This window comes from Dasypus novemcinctus, chromosome 10 (genome assembly GCF_030445035.2).
Source record: "Dasypus novemcinctus isolate mDasNov1 chromosome 10, mDasNov1.1.hap2, whole genome shotgun sequence".
NCBI classification, from domain to species: Eukaryota; Metazoa; Chordata; class Mammalia; order Cingulata; family Dasypodidae; genus Dasypus; species Dasypus novemcinctus.
The window spans coordinates 5,576,472-5,594,359 of NC_080682.1; the positions used below are offsets into that span (position 1 = coordinate 5,576,472).

Genomic DNA, 17,888 nt, shown 5'->3' on the forward strand with positions numbered 1-17,888 from the left:
ACACAGATGCAAAAATTCTAAACAAAGTTTTAATAATCAAATCCAGCTAAATATGGAAAGAATAATACATATAACTAAGTTTAGTTTATCCCAGGAATGCAAGGTTGCTTTAACATTAGAAAATAAACAACGTAATTCACAATAGTAGCAGAAGAAACAGAAGAAAAAAATATACATGAGGTTATCTTAATTAAAGAAGAAACTTTACCAAATCTAATATCCATTCTTGATTAAAAAAAAAAATCTTAACAAACTACAAATAGAAAAAAATTTCCTCAACCTAATAAAGGGTATTTTTGAAAACCCTACAAGTAATATCACACTTATCTGCAAAAGACTGAATGATTTTCCTGTAAAATCAGGAATTAAAAGCAAAGATATCTACTCTCACTACTTTTATTCAATAATGCAATTGAACATTAAATTAAAAACACCATTGGAACAGAAAGTCCAGAAATAGACCCACCTAAACAGTCAATTGATTATTTTTTTTAAGATTTATTTTTTATTTATTTCTCTCACCTTCCTTGCCCTCCCCTCCCCGCCCAGTTGTCTGCTCTCTGTGTCCATTCATTGTGTGTTCTTCTGTATCCACTTATATTCTTGTCAGCAGCACCTGGAATCTGTATCTCTTTCTGTTGCATCACCTTGCTGCATCAGCTCTCTGTGTGTGCGGCACCATTTCTGGCAGGCTGCACATTTTTTGCCCTGGGCAGCTCTACTTATGGGTGCACTCCTTGCGCGTGGAGCTCCCCTATGCAGGGGACACTCCTGCGTGGCAGGTCACTCCTTGCACGCATCAGCACTGCACGTGGGCCAGCTCATCACACGGGTCAAGGAGGCCCTGGGTTTGAACCGCGGACCTCCCATGTGGTAGGCGGACGCCCTAACCACTGGGCCAAATCCGCTTCCCAGTCAACTGATTTTTGACAAATATGTAAAGACAATTCAGCAAGGAAAATGTCTTTCCAACAAATAGTGCTGATACAATTGGATGTCCATATTGTTTAAAAAAGCACTCTGCTATCTCATACCACATTTAATAATGAACTCAACATGGATCCTTCATCTAACTGTGAAACTTAAAATTATAAAACCTCTAAAAGAAAGTACAGGAGAAAATCTTTGTGATATTTGATTAGGCCAAGATTTTTAAGGTAATGACCTCAAAAGCATGATCCATTAAAAATTATAAGAAAACCGATAAGCAGGATTTCTTCAAAATTAAGAACTTTGGCTCTTTGAAAGACCCTGTTAAGGGAATGAAAAGAAAAATCACAAACTGGTAAAAATATTTGCAAATCACTTCTCTAAAAAAAGGACTTGTATCCAAAATATATAAAAATCTCTTGTAATTCAATTATAAGAAAACAAACAATAAAAATGGACAAAAGATTTGAACAGATACTTAACCAAAGAAGACACACAGATAGCAAATAAACACACAAAAAGATGCTCAATATCATTCATCATCAGGGTAAGACAAAATAAAACCACAATAAGATATCATTATGCACCTATTAGAATGTCTAAAATTAAAAAGACTGACCATACTAAGTGTTGGCGAAGATGTGGAACAACTGGAAAATGGGAAATTTAAGTGGCAACGCCTTCTAAAGTTAAACATACATACTCTACCCTATAATCCAGCTATTCTGCTCTTAGGTATTTACCTAGGAGAACTGAAAGCCTGTTCCATACAAACACCTCTACAGGAATGTTCATACCAGCTCTATTCATCAAAACCTCAAACTGGAAACAGCCCGATGTCCATCAACAGGTGAATGAGTCACCAGACCGTGGTACCTTCATGCAAGGGAAAACTACCCAGGAAGGAAAGCAATGGGCTACACCAGCACCAACAAGGATGAACCCCAAAAGAATGACACTGAGCCAAAGAATCCGGGCAAGCTAGGAATACAGACTTTTATAATTTTATTTATATACAGTTCTAGAAAATGCCAACCATCTAGAGTGACAGAGCACAGATCAGTGCCTGCCTGGGAGTGGAGGAGGTAAAGGAGGGTGGGAGAAAGGAATTGCAATAGGGCACGAGGAACTTTTGGGGGTGATAGACATGTCACTGGATTGACAGTGATGATGTTTTCATGGGTATATAAATATGTCAAAACTTACCGGATTGCTAAACATGTGCCATTTATCATATGTCAGTTACACCTCAATTAAATTGTTTAAAGATTTTTGAAAGGGGCAGCACATCTCGAGGTCCGGGTGTGGGGAAGACAAGAGGGAAGGCGGCCGCGGACGGTCTTGCTCCAATCCGGGCCTGCCAGTGGACGCAGCCACCTGCGCACCTGCCGTCGTGGCCCCTGGCAGGTATCTGCCGTGTCTCTCAACGCCGTGTCTCTCGATGCCATGTCTCTGGACGCCGTGTCTCTGGATGTCGGGCACTGCCCTCTTTCTCTGGGGTCGCGGGGTGTGGCGAGCCGACCGCCTGCTGAAGCTGCTTCCCTGTCCCCCATCTCCAGGGAGCTCCTGTCCCCGAGAGCCTGCCCAGCTGTGCCTGCCCTGGGAGCCCGTCCCTCCCTTTAGCGCAGCCCCTGAGGCCTCCCGCCCCGACTCTCAGCGAGAATCCCCAGGCCCGGGGGTACGGGGCGAAGGGGGTGTGAACCCCAACAGCCCTGCCAGGTGCTTTTCTTACAGCAGCCTCCATTGGCCTGCGGTCCCCGTGGAGGGGGTGGCTCGGTTCTCCCCTCTCCGGGAGGTCAGGTGCACCCCAGGAAAGCGTCAGCTCGGGGGCGGGCGGCCCGCGTTCCGGTCCCAGCTCAGCCGCTCGCCGGTGGTGTGGCCTTCGGCCAGTTACCTCCTTGCTCGTGCCTCAGTTTCCCGTCCTTTGTGGAGCGAGAGCCCATGAACTTCCAGCATCACCCCTCCGCCCCCTCGCCGGGTGGCTTAAGCAGAGGGCCTCTGCCGCGGGAACAGGCGCGGGGCCGCGGGGTGCCAGGATCCAGGGGCCCGGCGGCCAGGCCGTGCTGCCAGCCCCTGGTCGCCAGGGGCCAAGCCTGCCTGGACACTCGCCTGGCCGCTTCTCAGCACGCCCTTTCCCAGAAGCCGGTGTGGGAGGCGGCTCGGGACACGCTGTCCCGGCGCAGGCACAGCGTGTGCCAGGCCGAGACTGCCCGTCTCCTGCCACGCGGGGACGGTGCTTCCAGAGGAGGGAGCTCGAGGTGGGTGGCCCAGCGTCCCAGTTTGCCGGGGCTGAGGGGTTTCCAGACGTGGGACCTTCAGGGCAGAACCTGGGTGAGTCCTGGGTGAGCCTGGATGGCTGGTCCCCCCCAACAGAGCCACCCCCAGCCTGCCACGTCCCCACCCCTTCCCCTCCTGCCACCTGTTTGTCCCAAAGAAGAGAGTGGCTTGGACTGAGCCCCCCGGGGAAGCCACCCCTCCTAAAACTGTGACTTTTCCACCGACTTTTCTCTCTCACTTCAAAAATGACTTCCTCTGGTCATACAGGTGTCCTGGCTGCAGCGGTGCCCTGAGCCGGAAAATAATCAGAGGCAAGTGGGACGCGTGTCCTTGGTGATGGAACATGTCCACGAGGTGAGCCCCCAAGCGGCTTCGCGGAAAGGCGGGCGGCTGTGTTCCGCGACCAGGAAGAGCCCACGGGATGCTGGTGTCTGGACGAGGAGGTGGCAGAGCAGGGACAGTGACATGCATCCACCTCGGAGGTCTGGAGGGGTCTGCAGGGCTCTGCAGGGGTCCCCAGGGCTAGCTCTGGGGGCAGGGCTGGCAATCAAGCGGCTTCTACTTTGTCCCTTATTTTCCTTCATCGTTTGCTTTGTTTATAATGGGACTTTATTTATCTAATCAGCAAAGGCCATCATGGCATTTTACGGTTTATAACCAAGTGTCCTGTAAAGCAGGGGTTCTTAGCCGGAGAGTCCATGGCCTTCAGGGGGTCCATGAGCTTGAAAGGAAAATTTTAAAAAAACATTATTCTTGTGGGGATGTGTTGGCACGGTGTGTCATAAAACTCTGCCACTACATTCTGAGTAGGGGGCTATGGTTTTCACCCGATTGGCAAAGGGGTCCATGGAACCCAAAAAAGGTTAAGATGCCCTGCCCTAGAGGGTCCCCCTGACACCCAGGGCCTGGCGCGGGGCAGTCCACCTGCTCCCCGGAACGAGAGCATGGGGTCAGCTGGGCTCTGCTGGACTCTATCAAGACAAGAATCTTTTGTGCCCACACTTGGAAGTCAGCTCTGTCGTAAATTTTGCTTTCTTGGGAAGGTTCTGAGGAGTCTAGGAGAGCAAGGAGGTCAGAGGCCTGGGATCGGGCTCCGGTTTGCAGAGCACTGAAGCTCAGCTCAAGCCAGCTGGTGTCCACATAAGGGGGGGCTCAGGAGCGGACTGGATTGTCTTCAGGCAGAGCTGGATTCAGGCGCCTGGAGCCCGGGCTCTCTTTGCCACCATCACTTCCTCTTCCTCTTCCTCTTCCCCCTTCTTCCTGTCCTCTTCTCTTGTCTCTGCTTCTTTTTACAAGTTAGGCTCAGTCTTTCCACTGCAGATACCCTTCATGGGGTAAGAAAAGGCCTGCTGGCAGCCCCAGGGCAGCTTCCTGAGTCTTGGGCCAAATGACAGCACCCCCTGCTGGCCCTGCATAGAAGTTCCAGGCAGAATATTTTTGCCCGCCTGGGTCACATGCCCTTCCCTGTGGCCAGCGGAAGTGGGTGCTGGCATTGCCAACCCTCCCCAAACCACATAGAGGAGAAGAGGACTCATACAGCATTCTCCAAAAAAGGGGGTGCTGTGTCCTGAAGAAGGAGGGGCTACTCCTCCTCCAAAGGAAAAAACACAGGTGCCACAATCCACCAAACAGAGTTCTCCAGGCTTTTGCAGCTGTCTGCACAGTGAACACAACTTCCCGGTTCACACAATTTACAGCCTTACAGTTCATCACAGGCATTCCAGGCCCTGGGCACTCGAGCCTCAAAGAGCCCAGAAAGGTGGACAACTCCATTCTTCTTTTACTGACAAGAAAATTGAGGCTCAGAGAGGTTAGATAGGTTGCCCATGGTCATCAGCCAGCAAGCAGCAGAATGGAACTGCCACTTAGATCTCTGACTCCAAGTGAGAAGTTGCTGCTCTACACTGCTCTCAGACACAGGTTGGAGGGTGTCACCATCACCTTCATCACCACCACCATCACCACCATCACTGTCATCACTACCACCATCACCATCACACCACCATCACCACCATCACTGTCATCACTACCACCACCATCACCACCACTACCACCACCACCATCACCACCACCACCATCACCACCACCACCATCATCACCATCACCATCATCACCACCATCACCACCATCACTGTCATCACTACCACCATCACCATCACACCACCATCACCACCATCACTGTCATCACTACCACCACCATCACCACCACTACCACCACCACCATCACCACCACCACCATCACCACCACCACCATCATCACCATCACCATCATCACCACCATCACCACCATCACTGTCATCACTACCACCATCACCATCATCACCACCATCACCACCATCACCGTCATCACTACCACCATCACCATCATCACCACCATCACCACCATCACCACCACCACCATCACCATCATCACCACTATCACCACCACCATCACCACCACCACCATCACCACCACCACCATCATCACCACCACCACCATCACACCACCATCACCACCACCATCACACCACCATCACCACCATCACTGTCATCACTACCACCATCACCATCATCACCACTATCACCACCACCATCACCACCACCACCATCACCACCACCACCATCATCACCACCACCATCATCACACCACCATCACCACCATCATCACCATCACCATCACCACCATTACCACCACCACCATCATCACCATCACCACCACATCACCGTCACCACCACCTCCACCACCATCACCATCACCACCACCACGCCATTATTACCGTCATCACCATCATCACCACCACCACAACTATCATCACCGTCATCACCACCACCACCACCATCACTGTCATCACTACCACCACCACCATCACTGTCATCACTACCACCATCACCATCATCGCCACCATCATCACCATCACCACCATCACTGTCATCACCACCACCATCACCACCATCACTGTCATCACTACCACCATCACCACCACCACTACCATCACCACCACCATCATCACCACCATCACCACCACTGTCATCACCATCACCACCACCACTACCATCACCACCATCATCACCATCATCGTAACCACCACCATCATCACCATTGTTGCCACCATAATTACCATCACCATGACCACTGTCACCACAATCACTACCACAACCACCACCACCACCACCACCACCACCACCATTACCACCACCACCACCATCACCGTCACCACCACCTCCACCACCATCACCATCACCACCACCACCACCACCACCACCACCACCACCACCACCATTACCATCACCACCACATCACCGTCACCACCACCTCCACCACCATCACCATCACCACCACCACGCCATTATTACCGTCATCACCATTATCACCACCACCACCACTATCATCACTGTCATCACCATCACCACCACTACCATCACCACCATCATCACCATCATCGTAACCACCACCATCATCACCATTGTTGCCACCATAATTACCATCACCATGACCACTATCACCACAATCACTACCACCACCACCACAACCACCATCACCACCACCATCACTACCACCACCACTATCATCACCACCATAATTACCACCACCATCACCTCCACCATCACCACCACCACCACCATCATCACCATCACCACCATCACACCACCATCACACCACCATCACCACCATCACTGTCATCACTACCACCACCACCATCACCACCACTACCACCTCCACCACCATCACCATCACCATCACCACCACCACGCCATCACCACCACCACGCCATCATTATCGTCATCACCATCATCACCACCACCACAACTATCATCACCATCATCACCACCACCATCATCACCATTATCGTAACCACCACCATCACCATCGTCACCACCATAATTACCATCACCATGACCACTCTCACCACTATCACCACAATCACTACCACCACCACCACCACCACCATCACCCCACCACCACCATCACTGTCATCTGTTAGACAATTCATCATGGGACCATAGTTCTTAGCTTTAGAAGTTCGTAACCAAGGAACTGTGAAATTAAACCAGAAAGGAGAGGTTGATTAAATTATATTTTCCAAGCAGATTTTCCTTCCTCGGTGGCCAGGCCTGGGCCCAGCTCTTTTGTGGCCGGAACCCAGCATCCAGCTCACAGCATTGAAATGCCTCCTGGAGACGGCTGAGCTGATCCCAAATGCCTCTGATCAAACGCATGTGAGTCACCGAGGCTACATTCTTTGGGCTCTGACGAGGTTTCTACTTTGGGGATCTTCTAACTTTGACTCAGCAGAAATCCACCCAGGCAAACACACCAGAGAACCTGGGGACACGCTGTCCTCCTAAGTCTTTCTCGAGGCCCCCTGAAAGCTGGCGGTGGTTCTTGTATCTTATTTAAACCTTGATGGAACATGGGATGAAACTGCAGTTCACAACGTGAGGTGACAAACCCCAAGGCTGTGAGTACCAGGGAGAGTCAGACCTTGAACTCAAGCCTGTGTGAGTCCAGAGCCCGTGGGTGTCACTGTCACCATGCTGTCAACAGGCTGGCCCTTGTGGACCGGGTTGCCCAGCTTGGAAGCGGCTGCCAGTGGCTTCCTGGAAGAACGGCTGGGGGTGCTGTGGGGTGCCGGGGTGTACCCCATGGAAGTGTGCTCCCAGGGAAGCAGGCACACATCTCAGCAGGAGGTCCCTCTGGGTAGGAAAGGTCTTCTGGGGCTGCTGTGGGATAAGGGCAAGTGTCTGTCAGGGTCCCAGCTGAAAGAGGCGGCTCAAATTTCAGTAGAAAGAACGTTGACAAAATCGTGGGCAGTGTGTGGTGCAGGACACAGCCCACTGGCGGTCTTGCCCCTTAGGGGAAGGAGCTGCTGTCAGAATCGGGAAGGAGAGAATCTTCAGAGAGGGCTGGCTTGGGGGAAGCATGACCTCTAGTCCAAGGACGCAGCTGCCCAAGGTGACTCCAAAAGGAAGGTCCTGGGACATAAATATCTGACTCACAAGCCTCTCTCCTCTTACTGCAGCCAGGGCTCACCCAGCGCCAAACCCAAAAGGAAGCAGAGGGTATGGGAGGCCAAGGAGTGTGGTCCACAGGGCAGAGGGCAGGCCGCAGGGAGGGCCTGGAGGGGCGCCGGAGCATGCCCAGCACAGGGCGCCTGACCTGCCCACCCAGCAGGGGCTCTTGGGGCCCTGCTCAGTAAGGGCTATGGCACTCTCCGTGCTTTACCCTTTCACGTGGCTCTGTCCAGACCTGGGCACGGTCGGGTCAGCCCAGCAGCTCGCTCGCCCACGCTCTCCCTGCCACTCCTCTCTGTCTATTTCTCTCTCAATTGCTCTATTCCCCTGAAGTGCCCCATTGCTGCTTTGCCAGGCACAGCTTCCCCAGCCTTGGAAAGAGGCCAGATGGAAGACGGGACAGTGCAGAGCTGGAGAGGACGGTCCTTGGCCACAGCCCAGCCGCCCTCCTGCCCAGGAACGAAGGGTATCCCTGCCAGCGCATCTGCCAGCAGGGAAATGACTTCCCTGGGTGAGCGTCCAGCCCAGAAATGGGAACTTGCCCGGTGGGGAAGGGGTTGCGGATGTAGGTTTGTCATGAAAATGTCCTTGGATTGGAGGACCCCAGAATATGGCTGAAATGCCATAGAAAGCCTCTGGGACAGAGGTAGCCTTTGGACTTTCCCCACCAAAAACAAGATGACTTCAAGATGGGGAGGTAGGCAACCAAAGGGGGCCCCCCCTTGCAGAGCAGTCTGGGGGAGCAGGACATCCAGCCCCACTCTGGTCTCACAGTGGGTCCGGGGCTGCAGGGGAGCCTGGCTGGGGACCCCTGAGGCACTCTCTGGACAGGTGGGCACACAGCCCCGTCTACACAGCTCCACATCCCACGCCAGCACGCACTGCTCCATGGGGAGTCCCTGCTCTCTTTCCTGGGGGAGGCCATGTGAGCAGAGGTCAGCTGTGGCAGCCCACCCCCCCTTTGGCTCTCTGGGGCCAGCACAGCTGTTGGGAGATGCCCAGCCTCTGCCTCTGTCATCCTGGTGCACAAGCGCCTTGCCCTCCTGGCCCCTCCTTGGCCTCTGACATCAACCCCGTCAACAAAGAGTAAGGGGCACACTGTGGGCCCAGGGTCCAGGGAGATCCAGAGAACCTGCCAGTCTCCCTGCTTTGGAGGCGCTCAGAGCTGGCCATGATAGGCAGGCACCGGCTCTGTGCTGCGTGGAGAGAAAGCATCCAGTGCGGGCTTGGGAGGCTGGAGAAGACCCCCCGGGGGAGGTGATCATGAGCCAAGGTCTGAAAGGCTAGACAAATGCCCAGGGAGGACGTTCCAGTCTCAGGTGGAGGGCTTGGCAGCAGGTGACCTGTGGTCACGTGGGAGCTGTGAAGAGGTCCAGGTGGCAGGAACATGAGGATGTGGCAGTGGAGAGGGGTGGAAACAATCAGAGGCAGGGTCTCAATGCAGCCACCAAGACAACAACTGAGGGGCAGTGCCAAGGTCAGGCGGATGGGTTCTGCAGGGACGCTCGGGCTGCTGGGTGGGAAAAGATTGGAATGGGGCAAGACGGGAGGGCAGAAGGCCAGTGAGGAGGCTGTTGGAGCGGCCCCAGTGAGAACTCGCCGTAGCCTGGACTAGGGTGATGGGAGCGGAGAAGGACAGTTCAACTGCCCAAGAGCTCTCGTGAAGGTCAAAGGAGCAGATTTTGCTAATGAATTGCCCCTGAGGAGTGGGTGAGAGAATGGCACCAACAGCTCCTAGGTGATTTTGGAGATCTAGGTGCAAGTCTCCTAGATCTAGGATTTTGGAGAAATGGTGCAAGTCTCCGGACGGAACTTTTTTTTTAATGTATTTTTTATTTATTTTTAAAAGATATGTATATCACAAAAAATGCTACATTCCCATAAACCCCACTCCCCACACCCCCCACTCCTTCCACGTCAACAACCTCTTTCATCACGCGGCACAGTCATTGCATTTGGTGAACGCATGTTGGAGCACTGCTGCACCGCGTGGATGATAGTTTACACTGTAGTTCACACTCTCCCCTAGTCCATTCAGTGGGTGATGGCAGGATATGTAATGTCCAGCATCTGTCCCTGCAGTATAGAACTTTTTAACGAACACGTTTGGGGTAAGAGAGTGGGCTTCCCTTTTCTGATGAATGTACGGCAGCTGGAGCTGCCCCTGCCGTAAACAATCATAAAACTGGACAAAATGTCTGAGGCTACTATTTTTGGTATTGTATCAGAGGCAGAGCAAGACTGCAATCCCTAACAGAAGAAAAACAAGAGGCCAGCCCCAGGATCTCCCTCGATCTGTGCCTGGGGACAATTTCCTGATCACAGTCCACAGACCAGATGTCCAGCTGTAGCACCAGAAAGACCTCGCCTTAGGAATAAAGACCATACTTTAAATTAAAGCTATTGTGACCTTCTCCAGCAGAGCTTAAAACTAATTCTCAACAATTTTTGCTGTGCGGAGTTTGATTCTCACCAAGTCAGGAAAAGTTTGGGAATCATCTTTGGCTTTCGGCAGACCTGCCATAACAAATAAAACCAAGACAGCACACATTCAAGCAGTCAGGCAGTAACTGAACTGCCTCCAGAGCAAATATCAGATATCAACCCTTTGTAGAGGAACAGAATGCAGAGTTTCTGCAACATATCATTCACGACTTTCAGTACATAATGAGCAATTGTCAAATTACTATACAAGGACATTATTAATACACAAAGAAATAGGAGAAGGTCCAGGATAAACACATGGTCAATAGAAAATGGAGTTGGATATATCAGACAAAACTTTTAAAACAATCTTTATAAGTTTGTCCAAAGACTTAACAAAAAATATGCTTGAAGAATATAAAGGAAAACATGGTTTTAATAAGTGAACAGATAAGGAATCTAGGCAGGGATATGGAAGCCATATAAAAGAATGAAATGGAAATTCTAGTACTGAAAACAACAATAATTAAAATGAAAACTTCATTGTATGGGATAATGACTTAGTTTGGAACATGCTGTGACACCTGTGGGACATACAAATCAAGATGTTGACACGCCCTGTTGGAGATATGGGCCAGAAACTCAGATGGGAGATCAGGCTAGGTGATAAATATTTGCACCTCACCAGCATTGAGATGGAAGTGGATGGACACAATACTGTGGCATGCAGTGTGCTGGCCAGTGCCTTCAGTCCCACCGGATAGGCAAAAAAGCACTCTAGAGTGGTTAGGTGGTTAGGTGGTGGCAAGCATCACTCTTCTAATCCCACCTCCCCACGCAGAGACCCTGCAGCCAACCCTGCCCCTCACAACCCCCAACTACCGGTGAATTGGTCCTCACGGAGCAGACAGGTCTTGGGAATTGCTCTCTACCAACCCCTTTGGGAAAACTGCCATGTTAGAGGTCCCTTGGCTGGCTGGCAGGTAGACAACTTGTCCCACATCTTCCTCTCTTGAAATGTGCTCCATCATCTTGCTTGATTCTGTAACCAGCAGGACCCCCGTGAAGCCCCCTGCTCCCGAGCTCCCAAACCCAAGGAGGGGAGTCAAGGGGCGGCAACTCTCAGGAGCTGCTCCCGGGACCTGGTGGAGGAAGGAATGCGAGCAGCACTGCTGAGATGTGGAGGAGGGGCTCCCCGGCAAGTGGACAGATTATTAGGTGTGGTCTTTATTCGAGCTCTTACCTTGTATAAGGACCGTGAGAAGCACGTGCTATTAATCCTCATAAAACCCACAGGTGGTGGAAGCTCTGTTTTCCAGTGATGGGCACCATTTCAGTTTGCCAAAGGCTATCAATGTCAAGTACCAGAAATGGGTTGGCTTTCATAAAGGGGATTTATTCTGGGGTAAAATCTTACAGTTCCAAGTCCATGATAAGCCCAAACTGAGGCACCATCAGAGATGCTTTCTCACCAAAGTCAGCTGCCACGTGCAGAAGCAAGGTGGCCGCTGATCTCTGCTTATGTTTGAGCTCCGCTGAGGGCAACCAGGAACAGCTTTTCTGGGCCTCCTCTATCAGTCTCAGCTGGTCCACTCTCTTCCTGAGTTCAGCTATGAGCTACCAGGCATATCGCAAGGCTGCTCTTCTTTTGAGCTGCTCTGTGGGCCCAGCTGCTTGGGGGCTTCATGCTTAAGCAACCCTCCAGGTCTCTCTCTTACAGGGCTGGATCAAACATGGCTGCTTCCTCCATTTTTATCAGACCCAGCAAGAGGGTGGAGACTCAGACTGGTTCCTGCCTTGCTGACATAGTCCAATCAAAAGCCCTAAATCGATTTTATCAAGTAATCTAGTCAAAGGACCCTCAACTGAATTTAATACAATCAGATAGTGTTACACCCATGGGGATGGATTAGTTTAAAAACATAATCTTTCTCTTTTGGGGATTCATAAAGTAATTTCAAACTGCCACAGGCACAGAGTCTTGGAGTGGTTAAGTGACCAACACAAGGACGAGAAAGCAAGTGGTAGGACTGGGGTTCAAGCCCAGGTGTCCGACTGCAGAGCCAGTGTGTCTAACCTCCAGGCTACACAGCCTCTGTGATTGGGAGTGCTCCCACCTGTTCTTCAGAACTATTTCTTCCAAAATTGTCTTGGCCTCTGGAAATGGGTCCATCACCTTCCCAGTTGCTCAGGCCAAACACCAGAGAACTTCCTACTCCCTTCTGCACACAGTCAACTCACATATTAACCTTGCTGAGTTGACCTTCAAAATAAGCTCTGAACCTCCCCCTCTCTCCAGCCCCAGCAGCAGCACCACCTCTAGAACGGTCTGCTGTGATGCCCTTGTCGTTACTTTCATTGCTCCCACTCTTCTCCCATCCCACTTAGCTCCACACAGTTGCCAGAGCGATCTTTCAACACAGCTCAAAAAGAAGAAAAAAACATAACTCAGATCAATCATCTGCTTAACACCCTTCCTTGTCTTCCCATCCTGCTCAGAAAAAAAAAGCCAAGCCCTCAGTGTGGCCTACAAGCACCTGCATGATCTGTCTCTTCCCACCTCTCCACCACATCTTGGACCACAAGCCCCTTCTCTTATTCTGCTCCAAGCACACTGGCCCTTTGGAATTCTTAAAAAAACTCAACTTTTTTCCTGCCTCAGGACCCTTGCACTTACTGTTATGGCTTCTCCATATCTTCATACACCTTCTTATCAAGATATTCCCCGACCACTCTAAAGTACCCTTCAGACTAGTCACCTTATTACACCTTCAAGCAGTCTTTATTCACTTAAGATATTTTGTTTGGATTTATTTGCAGATTGTCTATCTTCTCAACTAGATTTCAAGTTCCACCTGGCCAAGGATGGAAGGATGTCCATCTTGTTCCCTGTGGTATGCCCAGGTGCTCAGTACAATTTCTGGCACAAAGGACACCCAGAAACACTGATTGGATTGATTAATTTGGGTTGATCTATACAATAACACCAAAGCCTCAGATTCTGATTCTATTAACTTTCTTCTTATCCATCTAGCCATTCACACTCAACCACCCATTCATCCATCCACCCACCCATCCATTCATCCACTCATCCATCCACCCATCCAGTCATAACAGCATCCATCAATCTACACACCTATCCACCCACCCACCTATCCATCTACCCATCCACCCGTCCACTCACCCAGCTATCCACCCATCCATTCATCTACTCACCTACTCATCCACCTACCCATCCATCTACCCTTCCATCCACTCACCCACCCATTCATCCACTCACCCATACATCAGTCATAACAGCATCCATCCATCTATACCCCTATCCATCCATCCTCCCACCCATCCTCCTACTGCCTTATCCATCCGTCCATCCACCCACCCACCCATCCATTCACTCACCCATCCATCTACCCACCCATCCATCCATCTACCCTTCCATCCCACTCACCCACCCATCCATTCATCCACTCACTCATCCATCCACTCACTTATCCATTTATCCAGTCATAACAGCATCTGTCCATCTATCCACCCACCTATCCGTCTACGCATCCACCCATCCACCCATCCACCCACCCACCCATCCATCCATTCACCCATCCATTCATCTGTCATAACAGCATCCATCCATCTATACACCTATCATCCATCCCCCCACCCATCCACCTATTCATTTATCCAGTCGTACACCATCCACCCTCCCACCCACCCACTCACCCATCCATCCAATCATAACAGCATCCACCCACCTATCCATTTATCAGTCCTCCACCAGTCATCCACTCACCCATCCACCTACACACCATCCATTCATCTAGTAATAACAGCATCCATCCATCTACACACCCACCCACCCACCCAACCATCCACTGCCCACACGTCCATCCCCAGAGCACCCCCTGCATGCTAGATGCTGGGGATCTAGACATGACCAGGTCACGGAGTCTGCCCTGGAGAGACTCCCGCCTTAGTCCTCCTCCTGTTCACCTACTCCCACATCAAAGATGGCCCCGGGCAGGAGCTGCCCCTGGGACACCCAGCCTAGATGACCCCACGTCTGGGAAGGCTTCCCTAAATGGCCCCCTCCCGCCCCGGGCAGAGCTAGTGATGGTGTGGTGGCACTGGTGTCGGCTGGGGTCCTAACGGTTATCCAAGGGTGCTCTACGCCTTGTCTCCTCTAATGCCCGCACCCATTCACCATGGTGGGTGCTACCCCACTCCCACTTTTACAGGTGAGAAACGAGGTTTGGAGGAGTCACTTGGACCCCAACGCATGATCTCCGTCCTCTCAGTTCCATAGCTGCCTCGGCTGCGGGCCATTTAAGGCCTTTTAGCCAGGATGGGGCAGGTGAGGGGTGGGCACTCAGCACAGCATCCTCGCCCCCCATCTTCCCCTGGCACGTTTCTCTTTGGTTCACGGCCACTCCCCACTTGACTTGTGCCCCAGCATCCCGCTTCGGGGGCTCAGCTTTTGCAGGAGGCTCAGGCTGTACCTCACGGTTGCCCACCGACCTGCCCTCAGCCCTCCCGGCCTCCCCCTCCTCGGCTTCCCCAGTGCAGCCCCCCGCCCGCCCCGGGCCCCAGCCCCGAGCCAGCTCGCGTCACTGCAGCTGTCCACGCTTACAAAGCGCTAACTGTTCGATAAGGCCCTGCCAGCTGGAACGAGATACTTCCCGTGCGACCGGCGGCTCTGCGTGGAGCCCTGGGGCAGCTGGCGGCCCGGGGGGCTGCTCAGGCTGGCGCCCTCCCCGCACCCCCGCCAGTGGCTCCGCCAACCCCGGGCCTCGGGTCCCAGGGCCGGCTCCTTGCACCAGGGGCTGGGGTGGGGGCTCTAGCTGCCCGAACCCTCCGAGACCCTGGACCCCCAGTCCCTGTGGAATCGTGCCCCTTAGGCCAAGGGTGGGAGCCACACTGGGTTCCGGGCCCTGGAGGGATTCGTTGTCCTCTCCCGGGATGAAATGACTCTCCTTGGCCGGCAGCTGGCAGTGACCAGGGAGAGACCGCCGGAAGAGGTGGTCAACAGACGTGAGCGCAGCAGCGTGAGGTCAGGGGGGCAGTGGCGGTGTGTGCCGGCAAGGCCCAGTGCCGGAAGGTGTTCTGGGTCCCTTCTGGAAAAATCATTGGTCAGGCTCTTCAGGGGACCTGAGAAGGTCCCATGCCCCTCTGCCTGCTCACTGCGTACCACGATGCCTCCACAGACGTTTCTCGAGCACCTACTACGTGCCAGGGCCCACAGTCCCAGGTTCCGGCCTCCTCCCCCCACCTGGCCCTGCCAGCCAGACCCCAGACCCCAGACCTGGCAGAGCTCGTGATGTTTTTCTGCCTTTGATTCCTTCTAGAAGGCTCTAATTACATCCTGGGAGAAACGATCAGAATGAAATGAAGGGTTGTTGTTTTTTTTCTCTTTCTCCCCCCTGAGGCAGGGCCTGTTTAATAACTTAATTAAATAAACAGAATTATAATTACAATGTTAATATTTCCTTTCTGTAATGCTGGCATCCTGCTGGAAGAAGCTTCTCTTGGGAATGGGAGATCCCCGCAGCTTCCCGAGCCTTCCCGGTCCAGGGCCGGCCGCCCACCGCCCTCGTCCCCGGGGGCTGCCGGAGCTGGCAGGAAACCCAGCCGGGGGGGGGGGGGCTGTGTCCTCCCCAGCCCAGTGTTTACAGCAGAGCTCCAGCCACACGTTGGAAATCACTCCGAAGCTCCTAATTGCAGGGTTCCTTCCTCCCACCATTTTCTTGTGACAGTTGACTTTGAAAATGTTTACCCCTTAATCCTCCCGACGCGGGGAGGGGGCAGCTGAAGTTGGAGCCAGGCCCCCAGAGGGCCCCGGTCTCGGGGGGCCCAGGCTGCCGTGGGCAGCTCTACAGGGGACCCTGGGGTCCCAGGCCGGGGTTGGCACACGCACCAGCCGCCCCCCAGCTGGGTGACCTGGAGGAAGTAAACTTGGCTCCTTTCGACCTTGTTTCCTCATCTGTAAAACACAATTAAGGATATCCACCTTGCAAAGAAACGGTATGAGGTCAGCTGGCACCGAGGAGGTGCTCAGGAAAGGCCGTCAGCTCCTTGGAAGACACGAGGCACGCAGAGACGGCCTTCTCCCGGCTCAGGAAGCTTGCTCGGGCCTCGTGTCCCCCGCGCCTCCGCCGTCCTCCTCCGGCCATCAGAGGCTTCTATGACTCAATGGACGTCAAGGGCGTGAGACGGGGCAAGGCGCGGAGGCAGAGCTCCGCTGACAGGCTGGCGGTGTGCCCTGCAGCTCGCGCCGGGGGGCGGCTTCTCGCGGGGCGCGGGGAGCTGGTTAGGTCCAGGGCGTCAGGAGCTCAGGCTCTGGGGCGGGAGCCTCGGGCTCCAGCCTTGGAGGCGCGTGTACTTGGGCAGCCGGCTCCGTGCCCCCTGCCCCCGCCTCCCCGCTGGAACGACGGCACGGGAGGCTCTGGGCTGGGGCAGTGTGAGAAGACGCCCGTGGGGTCCAGAGGATGGCGGGTCAGCCCCACTGCTGCCCCAAGGTGGGGGCCGGGGGCGATGACGCGGGGAGGCCGCGGGGTCAGGAGAGAGGCTCTGTGGGTGCTGGAGACACAGCCAAAGGAGGGGAGCCTCTGCACCCCCACCCTGTCCTGTGCCCCCTCGCTGGGTCACGCCTGGCTCGTGTCCTCCATCCCTGCCTACGCCCTGGGGGAAGGCAGCCTGGCTTTGGTGCTGAGTGACCTTGAGCAAGTCATTGAACCTCTCTGGGCATCCATTTCCACCTCTGCAAACTGGGGCCACTGGGACGATGGGTGAGTTGAAGTCTGTTGAGTGTAGCACAGGGTCTGGCATGCAGCAGGCACTCAATAAATGTTAGCAGCATGGACAAGGCGCCGAACCAGTCATGGGCCGCCCTCCCCGCCGATGCCTTCCCCGGCCTGGCCGTCCTCTCCTTCCCCAGGGTCCATCTGGCTGAGGCCCGAGGCTCCGTCACCACCAACTTGCTCTTGACTTTCCCCAGACTCGGGCGGCAGGGGCTGGACCGGGCCCCCCCTCCCCCCCACTTACTTCACTTCTCAGCCCTTTACTGTTATAGGTAATTATTTTTTTCCTTTTTTAAGATTTATTTTTTATTTGTTTCTCTCCCCTCCTCCCCATTGTCTGCTCTCTGTGTCCATTCGCTGTGTGTTCTTCTGCGTCGGCTTGCATTGTCAGGGGGCACCGGGAATCCATGTCTCGTTTTGTTGCGTCATCTTGTTGTGTCAGCTCTCCGTGTGTGTGGCGCCATTCCTGGGCAG

General features: G+C 53.2%; 1 long non-coding RNA gene across 2 annotated transcripts; it reads left to right on the forward strand.

The window, feature by feature from the left end:
• Positions 1 to 3,089: 3,089 nt before the first annotated feature.
• Positions 3,090 to 13,980, forward strand: LOC139439721 (uncharacterized). 2 transcript variants are annotated; one of them, XR_011649805.1, is made up of 5 exons: positions 3,090 to 3,261; positions 3,475 to 3,561; positions 7,276 to 7,404; positions 8,555 to 8,710; positions 13,444 to 13,980. It is a non-coding gene; the product is annotated as an uncharacterized lncRNA (long non-coding RNA). The 2 variants fall into 2 exon arrangements; XR_011649804.1 differs by lacking the exon at positions 13,444 to 13,980 and adding an exon at positions 10,428 to 10,636.
• Positions 13,981 to 17,888: the final 3,908 nt, after the last annotated feature.